At 44.6% G+C, this 25957-nt stretch overlaps 1 protein-coding gene across 1 annotated transcript in view; it reads left to right on the plus strand.

The window, feature by feature from the left end:
• The window catches only part of CAPN9 (calpain 9), a 306745-nt gene that overhangs the window by 21587 nt on the left and 259201 nt on the right, over positions 1-25957 (plus strand). The gene's annotated exons all lie outside the window — the stretch shown is intronic.

Raw genomic sequence — 25957 nt, forward strand, 5'->3', positions numbered from 1 at the left:
TTTTTAAACACAGCTACACTAACTGCACTAACCACATCCTCTGGCAACAAATTCCAGAGTTTAATTATGCGTTGAGTGAAAAAGAACTTTCTCCGATTGGTTTTAAATGTGCCACATGCTAACTTCATGGAGTACCCCCTAGTTTTCTATTATCCGAAAAAGTAAATAACCGATTCACATTAACCCATTCTAGACCTCTCATGATTTTAAACACCTCTATCATATTCCCCCTCAGCCATCTCTTCTCCAAGCAGAAAAGTCCTAACCTTTCCTCAAAGGGGAGCTGTTCCATTCCCTTTATCATTTTGGTCGCCTTTCTCCATCGCAATTATATCTTTTTTTGAGATGCGGCGACCAGAATTGTACACAGTATTCAAGGTGCGGTCTCACCATGGAGCGATACAGAGGCATTATGACATTTTATTTTATTTATTATTTATTTAACAGTTATTAACACTTTTCGTTAATAACATCACATCGGTTTCCATGAAACAAAAATGCAGCATAAAGGTTTTACAATAAAATGGAATAAAGACTTTACAATAAAACAGATTTAGAACTGGGGGGGCGATAAAATGTAAAAGAAACTAGGAAGGGGGGAGGGGAGGGGAGAGGGGGGATATGGGGAGGGAGGGGAGGGAGGGGAGCCAAGAATGGAGGGAAAGGGGGAAGAGGAGGGGATTAAATAAGTACGCTTAACATACATGGGAGGAGTCAAGGGCTATATACAATAAGGGGCGGATTTTCATACTCCGCGAATAGGCCTACTTTTGTTTGCGCTCCAGGTGCAAACAAAAGTACGCTGGATTTTAGTAGATACGCACGGAGCCGCGCGTATCTGCTAAAAACCTGGATCGGCGCGCGCAAGGCTATCGATTTTGTATAGCCGGCGCGCGCCGAGCCGCGCAGCCTACCCCGGTTCCCTCCGAGGCCGCTCCGAAATCGGAGCGGCCTCGGAGGGAACTTCCTTTTGCCCTCCCCTCACCTTCCCCTCCCTTCCCCTACCTAACCCACCCACCCGGCCCTGTCTAAGCCCCCACCTTACCTTTGTCGGGGGATTTACGCCTCCCAGAGGGAGGCGTAAATCCCCGCGCACCAGCGGGCCTTTTGTGCGCCGGGCCGCGACCTGGGGGCGGGTACGGAGGGCGCGGCCACGCCCCCGGACCGCCCCGGGCCGTAGCCACGCCCCCGTACCCGCCCCCAAAACGCTGCCGACACGCCCCGAAAACGCCGCGACGACCGGGACCGCCCCCGACACGCCCCGACACGCCCCCCTCGGAGAACCCCGGGACTTACGCGAGTCCCGGGGCTCTGCGCGCGCCGGTAGGCCTATGTAAAATAGGCGCACCGGCACGCAGGGCCCTGCTCGCGTAAATCCGGGCGGATTTACGCGAGCAGGGCTCTTAAAATCCGCCCCTAATTGTAATAAGGATAAGTACAAATAATAGATGTATGGTACTAATAAAGCGTGGGATATAAATAATCCTGGTAAGAGGCAGGATAAATGTGTTAGAAAAGTAATAATGAATTAACAAGCAAGAGAGTTTACATTTTGTAAATAGATCAGAAAGGTTCAGAGCTTTGCATGGAACAAAGGGGAAATGTATGAGAATGAGGAGGGGATTAAAGGGGGGGGGAGGAGTTATACAAGAGAAATGGGGGGGGGGGAGTAACAGAGGAATCTGGGTATGATGGGAGTGGGAATATAAGGGTTTCCACTTCACACTCCCATCATACCCATCATACCCCTCTCCCTCCGTTCTTAGCTCCTGTTCCTCTCCCCTCCCCTCCCCCTTCCTAGTTTCTTTTACATTTTATCCCCCATTTTATCTCACCATTCCCTTTCTAATGATTCCCAACATTCTGTTTGCTTTTTTGACTGCCGCAGCACACTGAGCCGACAATTTCAATGTGTTATCCACTATGACGCTTAGATCTCTTTCCTGGGCAGTAGCTCCTAATATGGAACCTAACATTGTGTAATTATAGCATGGGTTATTTTTCCCTATATGCATCACCTTGCACTTATTCACATTACATTTCATCTGCCATTTGATGCCCAAATTTCCAGTCTCAGAAGGTCTTCCTGCAATTTATCACAATCTGCTTGTGATTTAACTACCCTGAACAATTTTGTATCATCTGCAAATTTGAATACCTTACTTGTCGTATTTCTTTCCAGATCATTTATAAATATATTGAAAAGTACAGGTCCCAATACAGATCCCTGAGGCACTCCAATGCCCACTCCCTTCCACTGAGAAAATTGTCCATTTAATCCTACTCTCTGTTTCCTATCTTTTAGTCAGTTTGTAATCCACGAAAGGACATCGCCACATATCCCATGACTTTTTACTTTTCCTAGAAGCCTCTCATGAGGAACTTTGTCAAACGCCTTCTGAAAATCCAAATATACTACATCTACCGGTTCACCTTTATCTACATATTTATTAACTCCTTCAAAAAAGTGAAGCAGATTTGTGAGGCAAGACTTGCCTTGGGCAAAGCCATGCTGACTTTGTTCCATTAAACCATGTCTTTCTATATGTTCTGTGATTTTGATCTTTAGAACACTTCCCACTATTTTTCCTAGCACTGAAGTCAGGCTAACTGGTCTGTAGTTTCCCGGATTGCCCCGGAGCCCTTTTAAAATATTGGGGTTACATTAGCTATCCTCCAGTCTTCAGGTACAATGGATGATTTTAATGATAAGTTGCAAATTTTACTAATAGGTCTGAAATTTCATTTTTTAGTTCCTTCAGAACCCTGGGGTGTATACCATCTGGTCCAGGTGACTTACTACTCTTCAGTTTGTCAGTCAGGCCTACCACATCTTCTAGGTTCACCGTGATTTGATTCAGTCCATCTGAATCATTACCCATGAATACCTTCTCTGATACGGGTATCTCCCCCAGCATCCTCTTCAGTAAACACCGAAGCAAAAAAATCATTTAATCTTTCCGCGATGGCCTTATCTTCTCTAATTGCCCCTTTAATCCCTCAGTCATCTAATGGTCCAACAGACTCCCTCACAAGCTTTCTGCTTCGTATATATTTAAAAATTGTTTTTACTGTGAGTTTTTGCCTCTACGGCTAACTTCTTTTCAAATTCTCTCTTAGTCTGTCTTATCAATGTCTTACATTTAACTTGCCAACGTTTATGCATTATCCTATTTTCTTCTGTTGGATCCCTCTTCCAATTTTTGAATGAAGATCTTTTGGCTAAAATAGCTTCTTTCACCTCTCCTTTTAACCATGCCAGTGATCGTTTTGCCTTCTTTCCACCTTTCTTAATGTGTCGAATACATCTGGACTGTGCTTCAAGGATGGTATTTTTTAACAATGACCACACCTCTTGCACACTTTTTTCCTTTGTAGCTGCTTCTTTCAGTTTTTTTCTAACTATTTTTCTCATTTTATCAAAGTTTCCCTTTTGAAAGTTTAGCACGAGAGCCGAGGATTTGCTTATTGTCCCCCTTCCAGTCATTAATTCAAATTTGATCATATTATGATCACTATTGCCAAGCGGCCCCACCACCATTACCTCTCTCACCAAATCTTGTGCTCCACTGAGAATTAGATCTAACATTGCTCCCTCTCTTGTCTGTTCCTAAACCAGTTGCTCCATACAGCTATCATTTATTCCATCCAGGAACTTTATCTCTCTAGCATGTCCTGATGATACATTTACCAGTCAATATTGGGGTAATTGAAATCTCCCATTATTATCGCACTACCAATTTAGTTAGCTTCCTTAATTTCTCTTTGCATTTCACTGTCCATCTCACCATCGCCATCACTCCTATCACTATAGTCTTCCCCAACACACAAGGGATTTCTACCCATAAAAATTCAATTGTGCATTTAGTCTCATGCAGGATGTTTATCCTGTTGGAGTCTATGCCATCCCGGACATAAAGCGCCTCACCGCCACCCGGGTGCTCCTCTCTGTCATTGCGATATAATTTGTACCCCGGTATAGCACTGTTCCATTGGTTATCCTCCTTCTACCATGTCTCTGAGATGCCAATTAAGTCTATGTCATCATTCACTGCTATACATTCTAATTCTCCAATCTTACTTCTTACACTTCTGGCATTAGCATACAAACATTTCAAAGTTTGTATTTGTTTGTATTTTCATTCTGCTTTTTAATTGATAGGGATAATTTAGAATTTTTTAGCTCAGGTGAGTTTTTATTTACAAGCACTTGGACTACTTTTCTTATTATTGGAACCTTACTGTTGGAACGCCCTAATTCTAATGCATCATTAGTATCCTTTGAAGATACCTCCCTCCGAACCATGCGCTGCTGAGCGACTGTTGGCTTTCCCCTTTGTTCTAGTTTAAAAGCTGCTCTATCTCCTTTTCAAAGGTTAGCGCCAGCAGTCTGGTTCCACCCTGGTTAAGGTGGAGCCCATCCCTTCATAAGAGACTCCCCCCTTCCCCAGAAGGTTCCCCTGTTCCTTAAAAACTCAATCTCTCTTCCTTGCACCATCGTCTCATCCACGCATTGAGACTCCGGAGCTCTGCCTACCTCTGGGGACCTGCATGTGGAACAGGGAGCATTTCAGAGAATGCTACCCTGGAGGTTCTGGATTTAAGCTTTCTACCTAAGAACCTAAATTTGGGTTCCAGAACCTCCCTCCCACATTTTCCTATGTCGTTGGTGCCCACATGTGCCACGACAGCCGGCTCTTCCCCAGCACTGTCTAAAATCCTATCTAGGTGACGCGTGAGGTCCGCCACCTTCGCACCAGGTAGGCATGTTACCAGGCGATCCTCACGCCCACTAGCCACTAGAGATGTGATTCGGCCAAACCTTTTAGTTTGGCCTTTGTTATCGGCCTGCTATGGGAAATTTCGTTTTCCCGTGGTTCGGGCCGATTTTAATTCGGCTGCCCCCGAAACGATATCCGAAACCCGCCCTGACCCTTCCAATTTAATTAATTAGAACGGGGTTGTAAAAAAAAAACAAAAAAACCCAAACCCACCCCAACCCTTCAAATTTAATTAATTGCAACCCCCCACCCTCCCAAAACTTGCCGAAATTCCCTGAAAGTCCAGCGGGGGTCCAGGGACCAATCTCCCGCTCTCGGGTCATAGGCTGCCAGTAATCAAAATGGCGCAGATGGCCCTTTGCCCTTACCATGTGACAGGGGCTATCGGTGCCATTGGTCGGCCCCTGTCACATGGTAGGAGCAATGGACGGCCGGCACCATCTTAAAAAAGGCGAGGGTATCAACACTCACTAAGCGGTGCAGTTTTTATGACAGGCTGATAAAGAAGGCACCAAAGAGTGTTCAAGGGAGAAAATAGCATCTAGGGATGTAAACGAAGAGGAGTGCTTTGCCGCAGGCGGTAAGGACCCAATATAGTGCTGAAGTTGCAGATATGGGAACACCTCCCCTGCCGAAAACCCATATAGCGCCTGAAGCTCAGAGAAACCCAGTATCCAACCCCCTTGCGAGAGCACATGGCCCAATTGTGTGACCCCTTTAGTGGCCCAGCAGTGGAAGACCGCAGTTTGAGTCCCTAGAACAAAGTCCGGATTCCCTTGAATGGGAAGGAGGTAAGAACACAGCCTATCAATTTTTAATATACGGGTCAGACTACACCAAGCCAAACGCAAGGGTTTGACAAGTATATTTTGCACTAAAAACGTGGGGAGCTTAGCGGCCTCCGCCTGCAAAACAAACTTAAGATCCAAGGGGGAGACTAAGGCTTTATCCGCCCTCACATCCGCATACACGGAGGACCCCAAAAGCCAATCACGGATCACCTGAACATTACTAGCCAAGTTATATAATGCCAAATTGGGGATCCCTAGGCCTTCCTGTCCCCACCTCTGCCACAATGTGGATGATACAAGATTATTCAGAATAGTTAAATCACAAGCGGATTGTGATACATTACAGGAGGACCTTGCAAGACTGGAAGATTGGGCATCCAAATGGCAGATGAAATTTAATGTGGACAAGTGCAAGGTGTTGCATATAGGGAAAAATAACCTAACATGATGTTAGGTTCCATATTAGGAACTACCACCCAGGAAAAAGATCTAGGCATCATAGTGGATAATACTTTAAAATCGTCAGCTCAGTGTGCTGCAGCAGTCAAAAAGCAAACAGAATGTTAGGAATTATTAGGAAGGGAATGGTTAATAAAACAGAAAATGTCATAATGCCTCTATATCGCTCCATGGTGAGACCGCACCTTGAATACTGTGTACAATTCTGGTCGTCGCATCTCAAAAAAGATATAGTTGCGATGGATAAGGTACAGAGAAGGGCAACCAAAATGATAAAGGGGATGGAACAGCTCCCCTATAAGGAAAGGCTGAAGAGGTTAGGGCTGTTCAGCTTGGAGAAGAGACAGCTGAGGAGGGATATGATAGAGGTCTTTAAGATCAAGAGATATCTTGAATGAGTAGATGTGAATCAGTTATTTACACTTTCGAATAATAGAAGGACTAGGGGGCATTCCATGAAATTAGCAAGTAGCACATTTAAGACTAATCGGAGAAAATTCTTTTTCACTCAATGCACAATAAAGCTCTGGAATTTGTTGCCAGAGGATGTGGTTAGTGCAGTTAGTGTAGCTGGGTTCAAAAAAGGTTTGGATAAGTTCTTGGAGGAGAAGTCCATTAACGGCTATTAATCAAGTTTACTTACAGGCCGATACAGTACAGTGCGCTCCAACGGAGCGCACTGTTAACCTGCCATTGGATGCGCATTTTCCCTTACCCCTTATTCAGTAAGGGGCGGAAAACACGCGTCCAACCCGCCGAACCTAATAGCACCCTCAACATGCAAATGCATGTTGATGGCCCTATTAGGTATTCGCATGTGATTCAGAAAGTAAAATGTGCAGCCAAGCGTCGGCTGTCAAACCCGCTGACAGCCGCCGCTCCTGTCAAAAAGGAGGCGCTAGGGATGCACTAGTGTCCCTAGCGCCTCCTTTTGCCTGTTTCTAGTGCCGGGCCTTATTTAAATACTGTATCATGTGCACAGGCGAGTGGCCTGTGCGCGCGCCGGGAGAGCGGGCGTTCGCCCGCTCTCCCGCTCTCCCGCGGACTTTACTGAATCGGCCTGTTAGGGAATAGCCACTGCTACTAATTGCATCAGTAGCATGGGATCTTCTTAATGTTTGGTAATTGCCATGTTCTTGTGGCCTGGTTTGGCCTCTGTTGGAAACAGGACGCTGGGCTTGATGGACCCTTGGTCTGACCCAGCATGGCAATTTCTTATGTTCTTATGTTCTAATGCGCCTAAAGGAATTCTGGCTTTCTGTCCCTGCCAAAAAAAAACCCCCGTTGTGCCTTGTCTAATTGAACTAACTCCATCCGCCGCAAACAGATGGGCACCATTTGAAATAAATAGAGCCACTTAGGCAATATAAGCATTTTAAAGAGGTTAACTCGACCACCCAACGACAGGGGGAGCTTCTGCCAAACGAGTAATTTATCCGTAGTAAATTTAAGCAATGGCTGGACATTAGCGTTATACAGCCGTGCCAATGTACGCGGTATAGTAATGCCTAGGTAGGAAAAGGAGTCCCCCAGCCCAGTGCAGTGGGAAATCGTCCCCCCAAGAGGTTTGCAGACCCTCTGGATAGGCCAACGTGGTGGACTTATTCATATTTAATTTTAACCCCCAAAAACTGCCAGAAGCCCAAATTAAATGAAGAAGAGGGGACAGGGACTTATGGGGGGGTTAGTAAGAAAAACTAACATGTCATCCGCAAATGCAGTGTATTTAAAGGTAACTGAATGGAACCTCATACCCTTAATATCTCTCGCACCTTGAATAGAGCATAGAAAAGGTTCGAGCTGTAAAATAAAAAGTAAGAGGGATAAAGGACACCCCTGTCTAGTGCCCCGAGTCAGAGGGAATGGTTGAGATTCAAATCCATTAGCAAGGATAGTTGCTTCTGGTGCACAGCAGAGCAGACGGACCGCATTATAGAATTGCCCATCAAAGCCCATCATGCACAAAATATGGAAAAGATACTCCCACTCCACCCAGTCAAATGCCTTTTCAACATCAAAACTAATGGCCAGGATGGGAGCCCTCAATTGTTGACACATGGACATGGCGGCGAGCACCTTACGAACATTGGTGAGGGCATACTGCTTTTTAACAAAACCAACCTGATTCTCCCCAACCAGGGAAGGGAGGATATCCACAATCTGGTCAGCCATAATTTTAGCTAGAATCTTGTGATCAAAATTCAACAATGATATTGGGCGATACGACTTGGGTAGGAGCGTATCCTTCCCAGGCTTTGGGATAAGGGCAATATGGGCCATGTTCACATGTGGAGGAAAAGAACCTTGCTCTAAGAGTTCAGAATACACCCACACCAAGGGGACACCCACTAAATCAGCCAAGGACTTATAAAACTCAGCATTATACCTGTCAGGGCCTAGAGCCTTACAAAGCTTGGCGAGCCGAATGACATACAAAACCTCCTCCAAGATAATTGGTTGATTGAGGCCAGTCTTTTGGGCCCTGGTGAGTGCAGGTAGACTTAAGGAAGAACAGAAATGCTCACACGCGTCCTGGTCCCATCCCCCCGAGGAGTACAAGGTCTGATAAAACTCCCAGAATCGCTGCAAAATCATCCCGGGCTCTGTAAGAAGTGGGTCCGTTGCCGAGCAAAGGTGAGGCCCTCGCGCAGCGTGCACCACATTAGCCAACCATTTCCCGGCCTTATTACTGTGTTGGTACAGCTGGTACTGATAGTACATAAAACTCTGATGTATCAGAGTATTAAGTTCACCCTGGACAGTTAAGAACTGCGCCCTAGTCGAAACCTTATGAGTCCTGTTCAAGTCTGCTCGTGCTCGGTTTAACTGAGCAGTCAGGGACAAAAGTCGACGGTCCATGGCCGATATCATTTCCTACATTCGCCTATGGGCCATGTAGGAAATGATATCCCCCCTTAAGACAGCCTTAGCCATATACCAGAACAATACAGGGGAGGTAATATGTTGAACATTCGATTCTACATATTTTGCCCATTTATCCCTCAAGTAATCTTGAAATTTAGGATCCTTAGTCAGATAGTGGGGATAATGCCATGAACACATGGTCTGGCCAGTGGTCCCAAAGTCCAACTCCAACCACACCGGGGCATGATCTGAAATGAGGATCTCATTGATGCGTGCGGTTGCTACCTTTGAAAAAGTCCGGGCACTGATTAAGAAATAATCCAACCTGGAAAGTGAACCATGAGCCCGAGAGAGATGAGTAAAATCTTTCACTCCCGGGTGCAGCATGCACCAAATCTTGAGGAGGTGTAAGGAGTGCTCCAAGAAGGAGGGGCCCTGACCATAACCCACATCATGGCGGAGGGGAGGTGATTTATCTAGTTGGGGATCACTTATGGTATTGAAGTCACCACCAATGATGATATTGTCACCCAAATGGGTTAGTAAGTATTGATAGAGTTCCCTAAAAAACCCGGGATTAGGAGTATTTGGAGCATACAAGTTACAAAGGATGACCTTGACCCGAGGGAGTTCCGCTACTAGAATAATATACCTTCCCATGGGATCTTTAATTTCAGCATGGACTTTGAGCGGGCAGGTCTTGACAACTAATATAGCAACACCTGTTGAGTGAGTAGTGGCCGAGGCATAGTAAATCTCCTCTCCCCAATAGTGGCGCAGTGTTTCGTGTTCACCATCATTAAGATGAGTTTCTTGGAGAAAGGCTAAACTAGCTCTTTTTCATTTCAAAAATGACACAATCTTTGAAAGCTTAATGGGCGAATTAATCCCACATACATTCCAAGTGACTAACTCCTTACCCGTTTTAGCCATAAAACACAAATCAGACAGGAATGACAGACATACCAAATGGAAACTGTTACGAGCACGCGCGGGCGCGGTCGTCTCGAGCTGGTGGTGAGCCCTTGGGCCACGGCGAAAGCTAGGGAGGAGCCCCAGCCACACTGTGGGAGGTGAGCTGGGCAGGCATGGTGAGCCAGGCGGGTACAGAAGCAGGCACAGAGTCTGACCCTCAGCCGGACCTGCACGCCCATGGTAGCCAACACTGGGAAGTTGACTGATGAACGGTCCTCCGACTGTTCCCGGCCCTTTCGGACCTGCCGCAGGGAACGGCAATGGGCAGCAGGCCGGACAGAGGTGAGGGCAGACAGAGTCCTTTACACTGAAGACGTCAGACGGGGGCTGAAGCAGACATCCAAGACAGGCTGAAGCAAGACGTTGGAGACATCAGGGCAAAGGCTGAAGCAGACATCATAGACAAGGCAGGTGCAGACATCGTAGACAAGGCTGGAAGGAAACATGGCACTGTCCATCAGGGCGCCCTACTCAGCCCACCCGTGGGACTGAGTCGCGGACCACCCCATCCCAGACGCGCCCTACACAGCCCAGGAAGGCTGGTCGCGGACCACGCTGAGGAAAGGATGGTGCAGGGGAGACAAAGCGGAAGATCCAGGCGAACAGGAACTCTGATGCTGGGATACTGACATCCGAAGCCCCTTCGGCTGGCAGGCAGGGAAGCTCCAGAGCCCGGGGGACGAATCCCTCCTGTTGGCCACTCCAGGGCCCAACAGGACAGAAGGCTCAGGAACCAGACGAGGACATAGGGCAGAACAACCGGAACTGGAACAGGATCAGGCAGCTTCAGGAACAGACATCAAAGCAAGGTCAGGAACAGACATCAAAGCAAGGTCAGGAACAGACATCAAGGCAGAGACACTGGACAGGGACCCATCAATACATGGAGGACCTGGATCAGCAAGGTTACAGGCACTGTAATGCACAATCCGAAGGCAAGTTGCAAGTGACAAGAAAGTCCTTAAATACTGGAGGTTGTAGGCAACTCCCTAGGAGGAGCTTGCCAGGACCGCCCACCGCTGGTCCTATAAATAAGGTGGAGAGCTGCGGGCCGGCCCCTAGGAGAAGGGCGTCGCCAAACAGGAAGTCCAAACGCTGGCATGCAAGCCACAGGCACAGCTAGGCCTCTCAAGCCCTGGAGCAAGTCCCGGGTGGAACACAGGCGAGGCCCTGGCTTCGGAGCGGCCTCCGGTGGAAGGTGAGAGACCACCTGTAGCGCAGCAACAGGGGGGATCGTAACAGAAACAGCAGTGAGAGCCTTCCCAGCTGAGGCTCCCACCCACTTCACTGCAGGCCCCATGAAATGGGCACACCCAAACAGTAGAGCATAAAATGGAACACAGAACTATCACATACCTTGTCTGTCCCTCGCCCAACCCCCCAGCCCTCCCCCTCTCCCCCCTCCACCCCTCTATTCCCATCCCTTCTCATACCAAGTAATGAGATCACTACCATGCTGGTCGCCCCTCCCCCTCCCCTCCCATCAAGACCCCATCTGCACCACAATAATTCGTGGCGAATAACAAACATGTTAGCATCCACATGCAGCATCCAGCCCATACCAGGTTACATTAGGAACAGTGAATCAAACTGGACAGGATGCTTAGCAACTAGGGCTATATGAACAATAATAAAGCCCTAGGCCATAGGACCATCAGCTATAGCCAACCAGACTATATAAAAAAAGCGTGAGTGGCTAAACTTTAGGACCCTCAGCTTCAGCCAGCCATATACAATGTAAATCTGGAAACAGATCTTACCGCATATTTCGAAGCCCCTACTGAAGAGCAGTTAGAACAATGGGGAACCTTATTAGTTTCTTTTATTTACCCGGTGGATAGGGATTTAGTTTTAAGGATATTTTTGAAAAATCGTAGTAAATTGTATTATGGTCAAAAACTCTGGATTTATCCAGACACAGTGAAGGATACTCAGATTCGTAGGAAAGCCTTAGTGGGGTTAGCTCAGGAAGCTAGAGTTCTAGGAGCCCAGGTAAATATCAGGTACCCCTGTAAATGTTTAATGCAACATAAAGGGAATAGTTATATCTTTTATGACTCTTTACAAATGAAAAATTATTTGGATAAATGTAAAGAGGAACCAGCCATGCCTAAACCATGTCAGGTGAAACAGAGATAAAGGTTGATGATATTCTCCTAGTATGTTTATTGATTATTTTTATAGTTGTTCCATGTTCTTTATCCAGAGATCCTTTTGTTTCTTTATAACTAAATAAGTGGGAAAATAAGTTTACTGTTTTAATTTAGAATTGTCTATGTTGTGGAGGAATGATGTGATGTAAACTTTCCACTTTGTAAAACTGAAAAATGATAAATAAAGAATTGAAAAATACAAAAACCATGACTGGCTACACCAGACAGCCAGCAGCAATAAGCGGCCATAAAACCAAAACCAGGACAACCAAAATTTAACAAGCCAATGACTGCCTAGAGAAAAACAGACAGTAGGCTCATAGTAAGAGAAACAGAGAAAAGAAAAAGAAAAAAAACACGGGCTAATACAACCAAGCCCCCCGAAAAAACCTGAACCACAACAAAGATCAGACTAAAAAGAAAAAGGTTGCAACCATCCGTCAGCCATAAAATATACACCCATAGCTGCCCGAACTGTGGGGCGCTCAGCCAATGCGTCCATAAAAAAACCCAGAACAACTTAAACCAAAGGGCTGAGGAGCACCCGGTAATGAGCAAGCGCTGTGTGCAGGAAAAAAACCCCACATGCAGTCTCAGCATGCCAAATGAGACGCCATATCAGCTATAGCCAGCCATACAAAAAAACGTGACTGGCAAAACTGTAGGACCCGCAGCTGCAGCCAGCCATTTACAAAACCCATGACTGGTTACACCGTAAGGCCAGCAGCAATAAGCGGCCTTAGAACAAAAAGCAGGACTATCAAAAATTAACCCGCCAGTTACTGGCGAGGAAAAAAAACAGACAGTAAGCTGAGAAAAAGAGAAAAAAAACCCCCGAGCCAACACCACCGAGCCACCCGAAAAACCCGAGCCACAACAAAGTTCAGGTTAGAGAGAAAAAACAAAGAGGCTGCAACCATCCATCAGCAATGCAGCCAGCACAGATAGGCAGCTTGAGCATAAGTTACCAGCTGCAGAGAACTCCAACCTGCTGAGGCCGGGGAACCCGGAAGCAGCACCAGCCAAAAAAATTAAAGCCATTGCTGCCAAAACTGTGAGATCCTCAGCCAATGCATCCATAAAAAAAACAGGACAACTTAAACCTAATGGCTGAGAAGCATCAGGTAAGGAACAAGCACTGAGTGCAGAGAAAAAAACCCCGACCCCACACCCGGTCGTAACGAGCCCTATAAAGCGTCTTAATCTATGCTGCACTGTGCAGGCCTAGGGCTCAGGGAGTGGATCCAGAGAATTGAAAAAAAAGAAGAAAAAAAACCTGTTCCTGCACCCATCTAGCCTCTGTGAGATAGCCGATCGCTGCAGTACTTGCTCATTCCTTGGGCATTTCCATCCCTGCGGGCTGCAAAAGGCACTTGGCTTCTTCAGCTGTGTTATATCAGCTAACACCGGTTGCTGTAGCCACGCGAGGATGAGCCGGATAAATCAGTATGGCCCGGATTCCTTGCGCTATTAGTTGGGTGCAAATAGGGGTCATAGCCTTGTGTTGCACCGCAACAGTCAGGGAGAAATCCTGGAACACCAGCACCTTGACATTGTCATAGGAAAGCCCTTTTTTAGCTCGGATCACCTGCAGAATTTCCTGCTTGTGAGCATAATTAAGAAGTTTTGCCACAACCGCATGGGGCCGGGCCACACTTGGCAGCCTAGGCCCCAACCTATGCACATGCTTGATATGCAGGCGGCCATGTGCCTGAGAGAGGCCTAGTCCTTTCTCTAGCCAGATCTCCAGGACAGCAGAGAGTTGATGCTCATCCACAGTTTCAGGTAAGCCAATAAAACGAAGATTCAAGCGGCGAGACCTGTTTTCCAGGTCTTCAAGTTTTGCAGTCTGTTTGTCAGCCGTGGCTTGCAGAGCTGCATTAGCGGCTTGTGCGGTCTGGAGGCCATACTGGTTATCGGAGACCTGGGTCTCCAACTCAGTAAAGCGAGCCTCAAATCTGCCCAGATTAGCCGAAATCTCAGTTACCTTACTGGAAATAAGTTTAATATCTGGACCCAGAGCCTCTAGAATCACTGATTTGATGTCCGCATAGTCCATCCCTGAAGGGGAGTCCAGCGGACTGCTGGCAGCCATAGCAGTGATGTCACAGGGTTTCTGTCATTCCTTTCCCTTTTCCTTCTCTTTGCGGACAACACGAGATGACATTCTAGGCCAAACAGTTACCCCCAAAGAAGAGCAAGAAATCACTGGGTTGACAGCATCCCTAAGCTTTCATTAAGGATGCAGATGGGGGTCGAATGCAGAAGGCTTAGCACAGAGAGAAAGAGAATCACATCCTCTTCCTTCACTGCATCACGTGATCTCCATTCAACCTTTTTACTTAGGTATACACTGCTCCTAGCTTATTTCTAGCTTCTGGCTACTTTTTTTTTTTTTTTTAAATATACAAACACTCTAACTTCTGCTTATTAGCTGCCTTACTATTAAAAATAAACACACTAACTACTGCTTATTAGCTGCCTTACTGACTATTTAAAAATACAGTCTAACTTCAGTTTATTCCCTGCCTTACTGACTATTAAAAGCATAAACACACACAAACATGTGGGGCAGATTTTATAAATCTGCGCACGCGCGAACAAGAGTACACGGGATTTCAATAGATACGCACATAGCCATTAAAATCTGGGGTCGGCGCGTGCAAGGCTGCCCAAAATGGGCAGCCTTGCACGCGCCCTCCCCCCACCTTCCCCTCCCTTCCCCTACCTAACCCACCCCCCCGGCCCTATCTAAACCTCCCCCCTACCTCTATCACGAAAGTTACGCCTGCTCGAAGCAGGCGTAACTTTGCGCGCGCTGGGCCGGCTACTGCGCTCCATGTTCCGGTCCGGGGGTTGGTCCAGGGGCCGCTGTCATGCCACCGGAATGCCCCCGGGCCGGAACCACGCCCCCAGACATGTCCCCGAAATGCCGCATCACTCCCGGCACGCCCCCGACATACCCATCCATGCAAGCCCCGGGACTTACGCGCATCCCGGGGCTTGGGCGCGCCGCTGAGCCTATGCAAAATAGGCTCGGTGCGCGCAGGGGGGGGGGTTGGGGCAGGTTTTCGGGGGGGGGGGGGGTACACGCGTATCCTTTTGAAAATCTACCCCACTAAATAATATTCCCAAATAGTTAACTTCATCCCAATACTTTTAAAAAAGAAAATTTCCCAAACAAAAACTTACTGATTCCTTTCAGCCACCAACAAGGTGATCCTTTCCTCTCAGTGCTCCCACACAGATCCGGATTAATGTTTAATGTCTTAATATTCGAGCCAATACAGAAAACCTTGCTGGAGAGCCGGCGAGCGCCCTCTCTCCTGACGCTCACCCAGGCCACTCTCCTGGGCACGAGATTCAGGAAGCCAAGGTATGCAAATTAGGGCCCGCGGTAAAAAGGAGGCGCTAGGGATAGTAGCGCGTCCCTAGCACCTCCTTTATGACAGAAGCGGCGGCTGTCAGCGGGTTTGACAGCCGACACTTAATTTTACTGGCATCGGTTGTCGAACCCGCTGTCAGCCAAGGGTTCGGAAAACGGACACCGGCAAAATTGAGCGTCTGTTTTCCAACCCGCGGGAAGCGAGCCGATTTTTTTTTTTTAGAATTTCTATTTTTTTTTTAATCTTTGGGGCCTCCAACTTAATATCGCTATGATATTAAATCAGAAGGTGTACAGAGAAACAGTTTTTTCTGCTTTTCTGGGCAGTCGTTAATTTCTGAAAGTAAAATGTGCGGCTTCGCTGCACATTTTACTTTCTGTATTGCGCGGGAATAACTAATAGGCCCATGAACATGGATTTGCATGTTGTGGGTCCTATTAGTTTCGGGGGGTTGGCCGCACATTTTCCACACGCTATTATCCCCCCGATATCGCGTCGAAAACGTGCAGCCAAATGGGGGCTAAAGGTGCACTAGGCCGAGCGCACCATACTGAATCGGCCCGATTATTAGCAAAGCAATCTTGTTTCTTTATCTTTTAATCAGTCTAAGCCAATTTTGTTTATCCTTCAGTTAGTCAATAAAGTTCTTATTTTAATATTGCAGTGAGATATTTTAATGTAGGGTGGTGCTCATAAGCAACCTTTAAATTGTTAACTTTCAGAGCAAATACAGAAAGTATATATTGGGTTACTATTTAATACAGTCTGATTCTGCCTGACATGATGCCTTGCCTCCAGAAGGAGTCCTCAATGAGCCTTGCCTTTAGACTTGCCAAGCATCTCTAAAGGCTAGAGGATGGAAATGAGAAAAGCATGCATGCGGGTAACTTGCTGGTGTGACGGTTACTACACTTAGCAGAAGGCATGGAGATTACTACCCTTAACCAATATGCCTTGATGCTTTCAATAACTTTGCTCCCCACTTAGATGGCAGGGGGCATTTATTTATTTATTTAAAAGGGTTTATATGCTGCTTTTACAATAAATGTCGGTCAAAATGGTTTATATCTATTAATATACATAATTAAAAAGTAATGTAAAAGACATACCATAAAAACATTGTAAATAAAATAAAGAAACAAAAAGGGACATAAACATGATTTGAACCTGGCAAAGGTAAAAAAGAAAGTAGGTGTGAAGCAGAGTCGTGAAAAGCCTACCAAGTGATGGAAAGTGAACTAAAAGCCACCAAGAACAAATATGTCTTTAGGTTTCTTTTTAAATCTTTATGCGATGTTATTTGCCTTAAGTGATCTGGGATAGAGCTGAGTTCCAGAACAAGGGGCCAGCAACTGAGAAGGTGCACTATGTAGAGAACGTAACTGTCTGCTGGGTTGGTAGATGCGGAGAAGTGAACCGAGCCTTGTAGAGGAATCATGATGAATTAGGTTGTAGGGATGTGAATCGTTTTTTGACGATTTAAAATATCGGGGTCGGGGTGGGTTTTAGGGATGTTTTAGTGTGCCGGTTTTCGATTTACACGATTTACACGATATTTAAAAAACCCAAATTGCGACGATCCGATTCCCTCCCCCTCCCAGCCGAAATCGATCGTTAAGACGATTGATCACACGATTCACATCTCTATTAGGTTGTGTATGATAGATAAGACTGATGGGGGAGATGAATTAGATTTAGATGACGACCGAGGCCCCGATTTCCATGGTCTGGGATACTGATACGTAAACATAAGGGAAAAAGCACAGGACTGTTTCTATGGCCAGATCCTAAAGGCAATGAAGAAAAGCATGCATGGGACTAACTTGCTGTTGCTATCCTTATCAGAAGGCATGGAGTTTACTATTTATTTATTTATTTTATTCATTTGTTTTTATATACCGACATTAAACATGGGTATCACATCGGTTTACATGATAACTTTTGTGATAATGTGACGGCGGTCATATTATCTTTACATTGCAACGTTATAAATAACACAACTATGTATTGATTTAACAGTTGTAACATTATAAGCATTGATTAACAAACATTAATACATTTCTTAACATTGTCTTTAACTTAGCTGAATGTTAGTGTTTATGTATGTTGTTTGTTTGAGATGTTATGAGATCTCTTGGTGGGTTGTGAGATCTCTTGGAGGGAGTAGGGATGGATCTAAGTAGTGTGGGTTAACCAATAAGCCTTGATGCTTTTAATATCTACAATACCTGAATGTAATCTACTTTGAAGTGTTGAAAAAGTGTGAAAAGCGGAATATAAAAATCTAAATAAAAAATAAAATAAATAAATAAATGCAACTGCAACAAACAAGCTATTGCTAAGTATTTTACTTAGATTAAGAGAAAATAAGATCCCTACCATGTCTACACTATTCAAAATATGAACTGATTTACTAAACGCTGGTACCCACACTGACCATGGTGACAGTTCTAAAGCCCGGAAATAAAGCAGAGACAGTTTATTTGAACTTAATATTAACGATAGCTAGTAACATATCTTTTCATTTTTGAAAGAAGCAAAGCACTATGGCTTGAACCAGGAACAGTTTTTCATTTGCCTTTGTATAAACAAATTATCTTCACTAATGCCTCTATATTATTCTATTTTGCATAACTTTTCTTTGAAAGGAGAAGGAAAACATTTTACAACCTGGCTACTGGAATCCATATAATGGATTTAAAAATTAACAATGGGGGAAACAAACATTAAGGACCATCTTGCAATTCTAGACACTAAAAGTCATTTGTAAGAAAGTCAGGTTATTTTGCCAAGTTAGAAGTGGGTGGAGGGTTAGTTTTGGTAATCTATAGTGACACAAGGTTATCTTGTATTTAGAAGACAATGTTATTTTGCACAGAACTATTAGTATAAGCAAGAAAATGACAGTTTGCTTAAAATTACATCTGTTTCACTATTTTTCTTTAGAGCATTATATAACTTGATAAGACACTTTTCAGGAACAGATAAGAATGCAGTTGTATCTTAGTTTCATTTCAAAACCTTTGTAGGAAATAACGGATAGATTTTCAAAGGCTTACGTGCGTAAATCCCAGGGTTTATGTGTGTGGCCGAGCCTACCGCGCACCGGGCAAATTTTCAAAGAGGCTCGGCCACGCACGTAAACCCCGGTATGCGCACAACTATTGGGCCTCTTCAAAGGGGCAGGCCGGAACAGCGCCATTGAATGCTGTCCCAAAGACTTGCGCGCCGATAGCCGGCCGGCGCACGCAACTAACTTCAGGTCCCCAGGCTGAAATAAGTTCTAAAATATAGGTAGTATTTAGGGGTGGGAAGGAGAGGAGAAAGAGGGAAGAAGTTTAGGTAGGGGGTAGAGAAGTTCCCTCCCAGTCCGCTCCTTAATTGGAGCGGACTGGGAGGGAACTGGGAAAGGCCCGAATGCGGCGCCACACGCTTTTGCATTAATTCTCCCCCCCTTACGTGCTGCCCGCACATCATGCAGATTATAAAATCCGGCGTGAATGTGCATGTGGCCATTGGATTTTATAACATGTGTGCACCAGGGTGCGCATGTTATAAAATAGGTGCGTCCATGTGTGCGCTCGTTTTAAAATCTATCCCTAAACTCAGTGTTTTCAAAGAAACTTTAAAATGTTGCTATTAACTTTTGCTCTTATCTCTAAAACCATGCAACACATCACTAATAACTTTTCTAAATCTAAATAGCAAACAATAAAGCAAACAATGAAACTTGTAACTGTGCTGATATGCTTCCTACATTGAGAAGGAGGGAGGGTCAGAGTTAACAAATCTAAATTATGTTTCATTATTATGTCAGCATGTCAGGACATCATTAACTTCATAGATTTAGGAAATCTTCATTATTCATATGCTAACTAAATTCTATGACAGTACAATCCATATACTGGTGTATAAAAATGCAATTTCCATTTGTAGGGTATGTTGTGAGTATTATTTTTCTTTTTCTTTCATTTTTTTTTTTTTTACAAGTTTCTTAGTTAATGAGCTTTGTAATTCATAAATTCCCTTAAATGCCTTCAGCATGCAGGAACATAAATAAGCTGCTTGTAAAAAAAAAAAAAAGAGGTAGAATCCTAACATAATTAATGACCCGCAATGACAGTTCAGACCAAATTATAAATTTATAACACTATATACTTGATAATACAGGGAATGGGCTGTAATTTTTCCTTTGGCATTTCAGGACCTTCTGAAATAAGATATTTCTTCAGCAGCTATTTTGCACCATGTTAATCAAATGGAGACAGAGAGTAAACCTTTTTAGACATAATGACTTTAAGAATTATAAATATTAATGATGGCTTTTGGCTTTAATGACTGAAAATAGAAAATAAAAATATATTTGAACAGTTCTAAAGCCCGAAATAAAGCAAAGACAGTTTATCTAAACTTAATATTAACGATAGCTAGTAACATATCTTTTCATTTTTGAAAGAAGCAAAGCACTATGGCTTGAACCAGGAACAGATCTAGAGAAAGGTAGACACAGAAGTAAAATCTGAATACCTAAAAAAAAAAAAAAAAAAAATCTCTCAATATCTTAAACAATTTAAACAGTTTGACTGATAAATGTAGAGCAGAAAACAATATTCATTATTAGCCTCTCTTACTGGAGATTCTGAGACCTGAGAAGGAGATTAGGAAGAGACAGTACCCCTCCATACTATTACAGGAGGAAAGAATATTCTGTGTCTGCTTTAAATCCCTATCAGAAACAGAGGTACGACTTCTTTACCCTCATGTCCTCATCAAACCACCTCAAAAATCTGCTTGAGTTACATCTCAAGTTTCCTGTCTAGTAGATTTTTCAAGGCTGCCGCACTGGCCACCGGGATAGTAGTCCTCTTCGTGACTGCGGACACTGAGGCATCAATCTTAGGCACTTTGAGCACTTCCAGCACATATTCAGGCAGTGGATACAATTTGTCCATGGCCCTACTGTTCTTCAAGCAAGTCTCCAGAGTATCCTACTCCCTGACAACCAACTACTTCACCATGCTATGGAATGGAAAAGTAGTGGCTGGGCCTCTCAAACCAGCCATAACCAGATCCACTGAGTCCTGGTCCAGCTCCACTTGTGGCACCACAATTCCCAGCTCAGCCAAGACATGCGGTATGAGAGGGACAAGTCCCCCACCTCTGAAATAGATGCAATACTCTGGGATTGTCCCCCTCCAGGGGAAGCATTGTTCCAGGCTCCTCCTCATCAGGACCCTGCTCTGCCGTGAGCGGAGGGCCCTCTGGAGGGTCAGCAGATGGCAACCCCGGATCCGAATCCACTGCCACATGACCACACCCTGCAGGAGCTCTGACAATACGGATCCTGTTAGCTCCTGCAGAATCTGATGCTGTGGACTTTTTCTGGGAGGCTCTCCAGAGGGGCAATGCCCAGGAGGGCAAGACCACTTGCCCCCCCCCCGGCCCAAAAAGACCTGATGCATTAACAAAATAAACTCTGGGGGAAAAGGGGGAAAATCCTGATCATTCCCCCCCCTCAAATGATCGAGGTCCCCCTCTCTCAGCCCTTCCATGCCCCCCCAGGCTCATCGGGGCTGGAATTAGCCAGTGACAGTGTCAGAGGGAGTTCCCCTCCCCCAGCTGCTCTCTCCTCCATGAGCACAATGGAATCCAAAATGGTTGCCGCTCCTGCGCTCAATGGGCATGGGTCGGCCGCGCCGGAGCAAGCAGCTCTCACATGCCTCGACTCCCGCCATTGAGAGAGTGCCCCTGCAGTCCCCTGTGAACTGTCCTCTTCACCAGGGAGGCAGCGGAAACAAGAGCCGGCCCGTGAAAGCCACGTGCAAACCTACCCACAAGCAATGCAGTGGCTAGGAGGCAGCATGGCTGAGTACCTGAGAAAATCGTGGGGATCACGCCAAAAACCGGAGTAAAGAAAACTCCTCGACCTGCCTCCATCACAATCTGCAGCCCGGGAGAGCTGAGAGCATGATCGGTCTGTTTCTTTCCTGTTTTCTTTTCTTTTCTTTTTGTTTAACAACTTAAAACCTCAGGAAAACAAACAAGACATACTTCCCTGAAGCAGAATGGCAGAGGCTCTGAAAAGATTGTGCTGGGAGTGGAGGGAGTCAGACCACTGGCTGTCACCCCTGGTGTGCCAGCCCGAGCAATTTTGGGGTCCCCAAACCCTGATGGCTCCAGCCTTCTACCAGGAGGGGTGGCCCCACCAGGACCTGTCAACCTCTCTCCTAAACTGGAATCCCAAAAGAAAGCTCCTTGGTTTTGGGGGGTTTTTTTGGTTCAGAACTGCAGGTTTTGCACCACCTCCATCTGCTGGAGACAAATAAATAGTGAGGAGCTGCAGGTGGCACACCGGGTTAAGAGGCAGTGCTTGCAAAACTTTCTCTGTCTCCATCTGTTGGAAGGGAGGCAAAACCCCAGGAGTCTGGACTGATCTGGGTACGTACAGGGAAACTATAAATCTTAAATCTTATCCTAATAAGGTTTTCTCCAGCTGTGGCTCTGCAAGTCAAAAACTCAAATCAATGGTTTTCCTTTCTGGAGTAGAGGAGAGAGAAAGCCAGCTGGCAGTGGAGAGAAGACGAAGATAAGGAAAAGACCATGGTGCCCTTCTCCCTTAAACAGAACTGCCAAGCAGACAATCTCACCCATGCCTCCTCCAGGTCCCGATGGGTCACCATCTGTTGGGGTTCTCTGAAAATAGGTGCTTAAAGCCAACAGCTGTAGAGAAAAGATTTTATTAAATGCTATAAAATAATATAAATCTTAGACATTAAATAATAAGGTACCTTATGGAGAGGCACAGTGCTACGCAAGGCATCGGCATAAATTCCCTCTGAAATGATTTTACTAATAACAAAGCATTATATAGAATTTATAGTTTAATATTTCCAACCCCTAAAATAGATTACATAATTCTCAAAATTTCTATAATTGGCATTCTATTATAAACAAATAATCTGAATGGCTGTATGGTAATTTGCTCTCATTCTCCAATTTAATTAATCCTTGTCTCATATGTAAATGTTTTCTTGGAATTTTGTGGCAATAGCAGCCTTGTGTCTGTTCTAAGAATGTTTTCTATATTCTTAGATGGAATATCAGCTGGCCTTGTCCTTGTACTAGATATGTTTCTATGACCTAATGGTCCAGTTTTTTCCGCATTTTCATCTAGCTTATAGCGTCAGACTGTCTAGTTAAAAATACAAAATTGGAACACAAATGTCATGTTACAATGTCATACTTGTTAAAGGCTGCCTATAATAAAAAATCAAAAACTTAGCAGAATAGGAATAATGACTTCTTATGTGACATGTCAAAAAGTGTTTCACTGAGACTAAAGGCCTATGAGCACCCACATCAGGACACTCACTCAAATCCTCTGTACATTAAAAACCATAATACACACATATAACATGGTAGATGTTACAATACCTGGCCTCATCACTTGGGGACCCTTCCAAGTAGAACCTATGTCCAGCATAGGCTGAAAACTCAGGACCTTACGTTAACACACATAGTACACATAACCTCCTTTACCCACTTCATCTCCATTCTCCTGAAGGGAGAATCCTCAGCTCCAGTGCCTTCTACATTCTCCTGAGGGAAGAACCATTTACCAGATGTTTTTCCTATATGTTCTCAGAGAGGGGAGCCATACCCAGTGGGTTGTCACTGGGTATGGTTCCCCTTAGACACTCCCTGGAGTGTCTAAGGGGAACCTGGAGGACACCGGGGGGTGGGAGTACCCCAGAATGGCAGTAGGCTAGCTGGCCTCGACCTATTTCAAACTCCATACCAGTGCATGGCAAAAACATAGCCAACCAGGATGCGCTTTTATCCTGGCTAACATGCCCCCCATATTCACTTTACTTTACCTGCACTTGACCTTGCTGTATACCCTGAAGGTATATTTATCCACTTTATACCATCCAAAACACTTTTTATCTCCATTCCTTGATATCCAGGGGGAAGATCTCTCCAACTTCTCCTCTCTCCAATCCTTATGCATAGGCTGTGATAGGAAAACCGTTAAATACAAAGGGAACCAGGACACTGGACCACTTCCAAAGATGCTTTCAGTTGCAAAGAAAATATGTTAGAAGGTATAATACAAAAGCCTAGTGGGAAAGTTATTACAATTAATTCTAGCAGTAAATAAATCAAGAACATCACATTTAAAAAAATTTTTCTGAACATTTTATAGATTTTTATGAAAAGTATTTTCAAGATTTTTCTAAACAATAACATTTTTCAATATGAAATTTATTACACACTGATTAAATATAACATCTCTCGCTTAACTGAGAAATTAAATAGGTTATACACTTCTCTTCAGGACATACAGAATGTTCATAAATAATGGGAGGCTCTTCAGATCTTCTTGGCCTCTTGTCCAGGCCAGGTTATCGTATTGATGGAAGAGGTCCTCGGCCAGGAAACCAATGTCAAACCTCTCAAAGAGGGAAAGCTTACAGTTCTTTGTCTCTTGTTAAACTTGAGCCTCAACAGGCTAACTGGAACTGGTCTGCAATAAAACAAAGACAACAGAAAGAGAAAACTGAGGCCCTTCTGAGATGTCAGGAACAATTGGTTGTTCACACCACCTTTTAGGACTATCTGATCTTCCAGTTCTTCTTCCTTGGTCTTGACCTGCTTGGCTGGATCATAGTGGTCAGGGCTTGGTTTTTTAATAGTGACCCCATTGGGCAACAGGCAATTTATAGAGTGTGACTCTGTTCTCCAGATCTCAGGTAATGAACTATGGCATGTTTATAGATGTTTCTTACTAGCTGCATTTCTGCCACCTTTCAGTTGAGGGCTTGCCTGTATTCAGGATGCTCCCTCACTTCTTGCGGATTTGTTGAATCTTTAATGGTAATCCAATCAGCATGTTCTGCTAACCATGAATTTCTATTTTCTTCAACAAAATTCATAACATGTATGGGTATATAGGGATACTGTAACCCAAAGATCCCCTATACCTTTCTCTCTTCAATTCACTGTCAACTGTAGAGGGAGTTGACTTCTCCCTATACAGAGAAGTCAACTGGGGAGAAGGTGGCGTATCTCGTAGTCAGGCAGGCAAGGGTCTTGGCAGGTGGCATAGACCTGGTCAGGTGAAGCAAGGGTCCAGGAAACAGAGCAGATGAAGGACAGGAACCAGGAACAAGGCAACTGGAATACTACACAGGAACCGGAGCCAGGAGTAGTCAAGGCAAGGTCTGTGGAGCAGGCCTTGCCTTAAATACTTGCAGGGCTGGAAGGAGGAGTCCTGACCCCTCCCATGCTGTCCCCTGAAAAGGGATCAGGTGACGCGCGTGCGCCTGGGAAGCTGGGGGTCAGGAAGCAGGCGCTGGCGGTGTGCCGTCCTGCGTGGTGCATCGGGGAGAGCGCCGAAGAAAAAGGCCACGGCGGAGCTCGGCCTTTTTCTTCGGCGCCCACCGAAGCAAGACCGGCGCCGACCGAAGCAAGACTCCCACACCCGAGGTGGAGTCGATCGTGCCACTAGGTGGGGGAGTCTGGCTGTGGTTCTTCGCGGCCTACTCTCACAACAATAACCTTATATTGGTAATAACTCAAATGACAGTATTTACCAGTTTTAATTTAATTGAAAAAGTGCAATATGTAAATGCTTTAAAAACATGTTTTAATTATATTTAATTAATTTTTAGCTTTTTAGTATATAAAAACGCCCTTAAATGTTGATCCAATATTACTATATCAATACTCTCCTTCTTTAACGGTCAACCCAACTCACTTGCGTATGCGTTAGCCATAGTCTCTTCACTTATTAAGCTGAAATGCAGTATAAAAATGTCTCTTATTACATGATGAATTCAAGCAAGAGCTGGGGCCGACTGCCCAACACAATTACAGGTATAATTACAGTGCTCATATAACTGCATAAAGGGCCTGATTTTGAAAAGCATTTACACACTTAAAACTGGGTTTTACATGTGTACATGCATTTTACCCATGTATTTATTTATACAGTTTTTCTATACCGTTACACAGAAAACAAGTTTCTATCTCCACAGTTTACAAAGTAAAAAGATTCAAAAAATAAAACATTGAATAGGAATAAAAATATACAATAAGTATCCAATATAAAATAATAAAAAAATTAAAAAGAAATGTTTTCATTATCACAACTAAAAAGATAATAGTAAAGCATAAGATTTATGTGGATCATAACTAGTGTCATGGATCTCAGCTAGTATCTTGAGTATCAGTCCCAAATGCCTGTTGGGAAAACCATGTTTTTAGGTCTTTTTTAAATCTCTTCAGGTTGTGCTGAAGTCTTAAATCTTGTGGCAGATTGTTCCAAAGTTTTGGCCCCGCAATTGAGATGGCACGATCTCTAACTTTGCTCAAGTGGGCGGACCTTACGGTGGGTATTGAAAGAAGGCCTTTGTTATTGTTAGCGGATCTTAGATCACGCTGTGGTATATGAAGTCTAATAATAGAATTTAACCAGTCCGTCATTTCACCGTACAAAATCTTGTGAATAATACATATCATTTTATGCTTAATTCTATATTCAA

The sequence above is a fragment of the Rhinatrema bivittatum genome, chromosome 3 (genome assembly GCF_901001135.1).
Source record: "Rhinatrema bivittatum chromosome 3, aRhiBiv1.1, whole genome shotgun sequence".
NCBI classification, from domain to species: Eukaryota; Metazoa; Chordata; class Amphibia; order Gymnophiona; family Rhinatrematidae; genus Rhinatrema; species Rhinatrema bivittatum.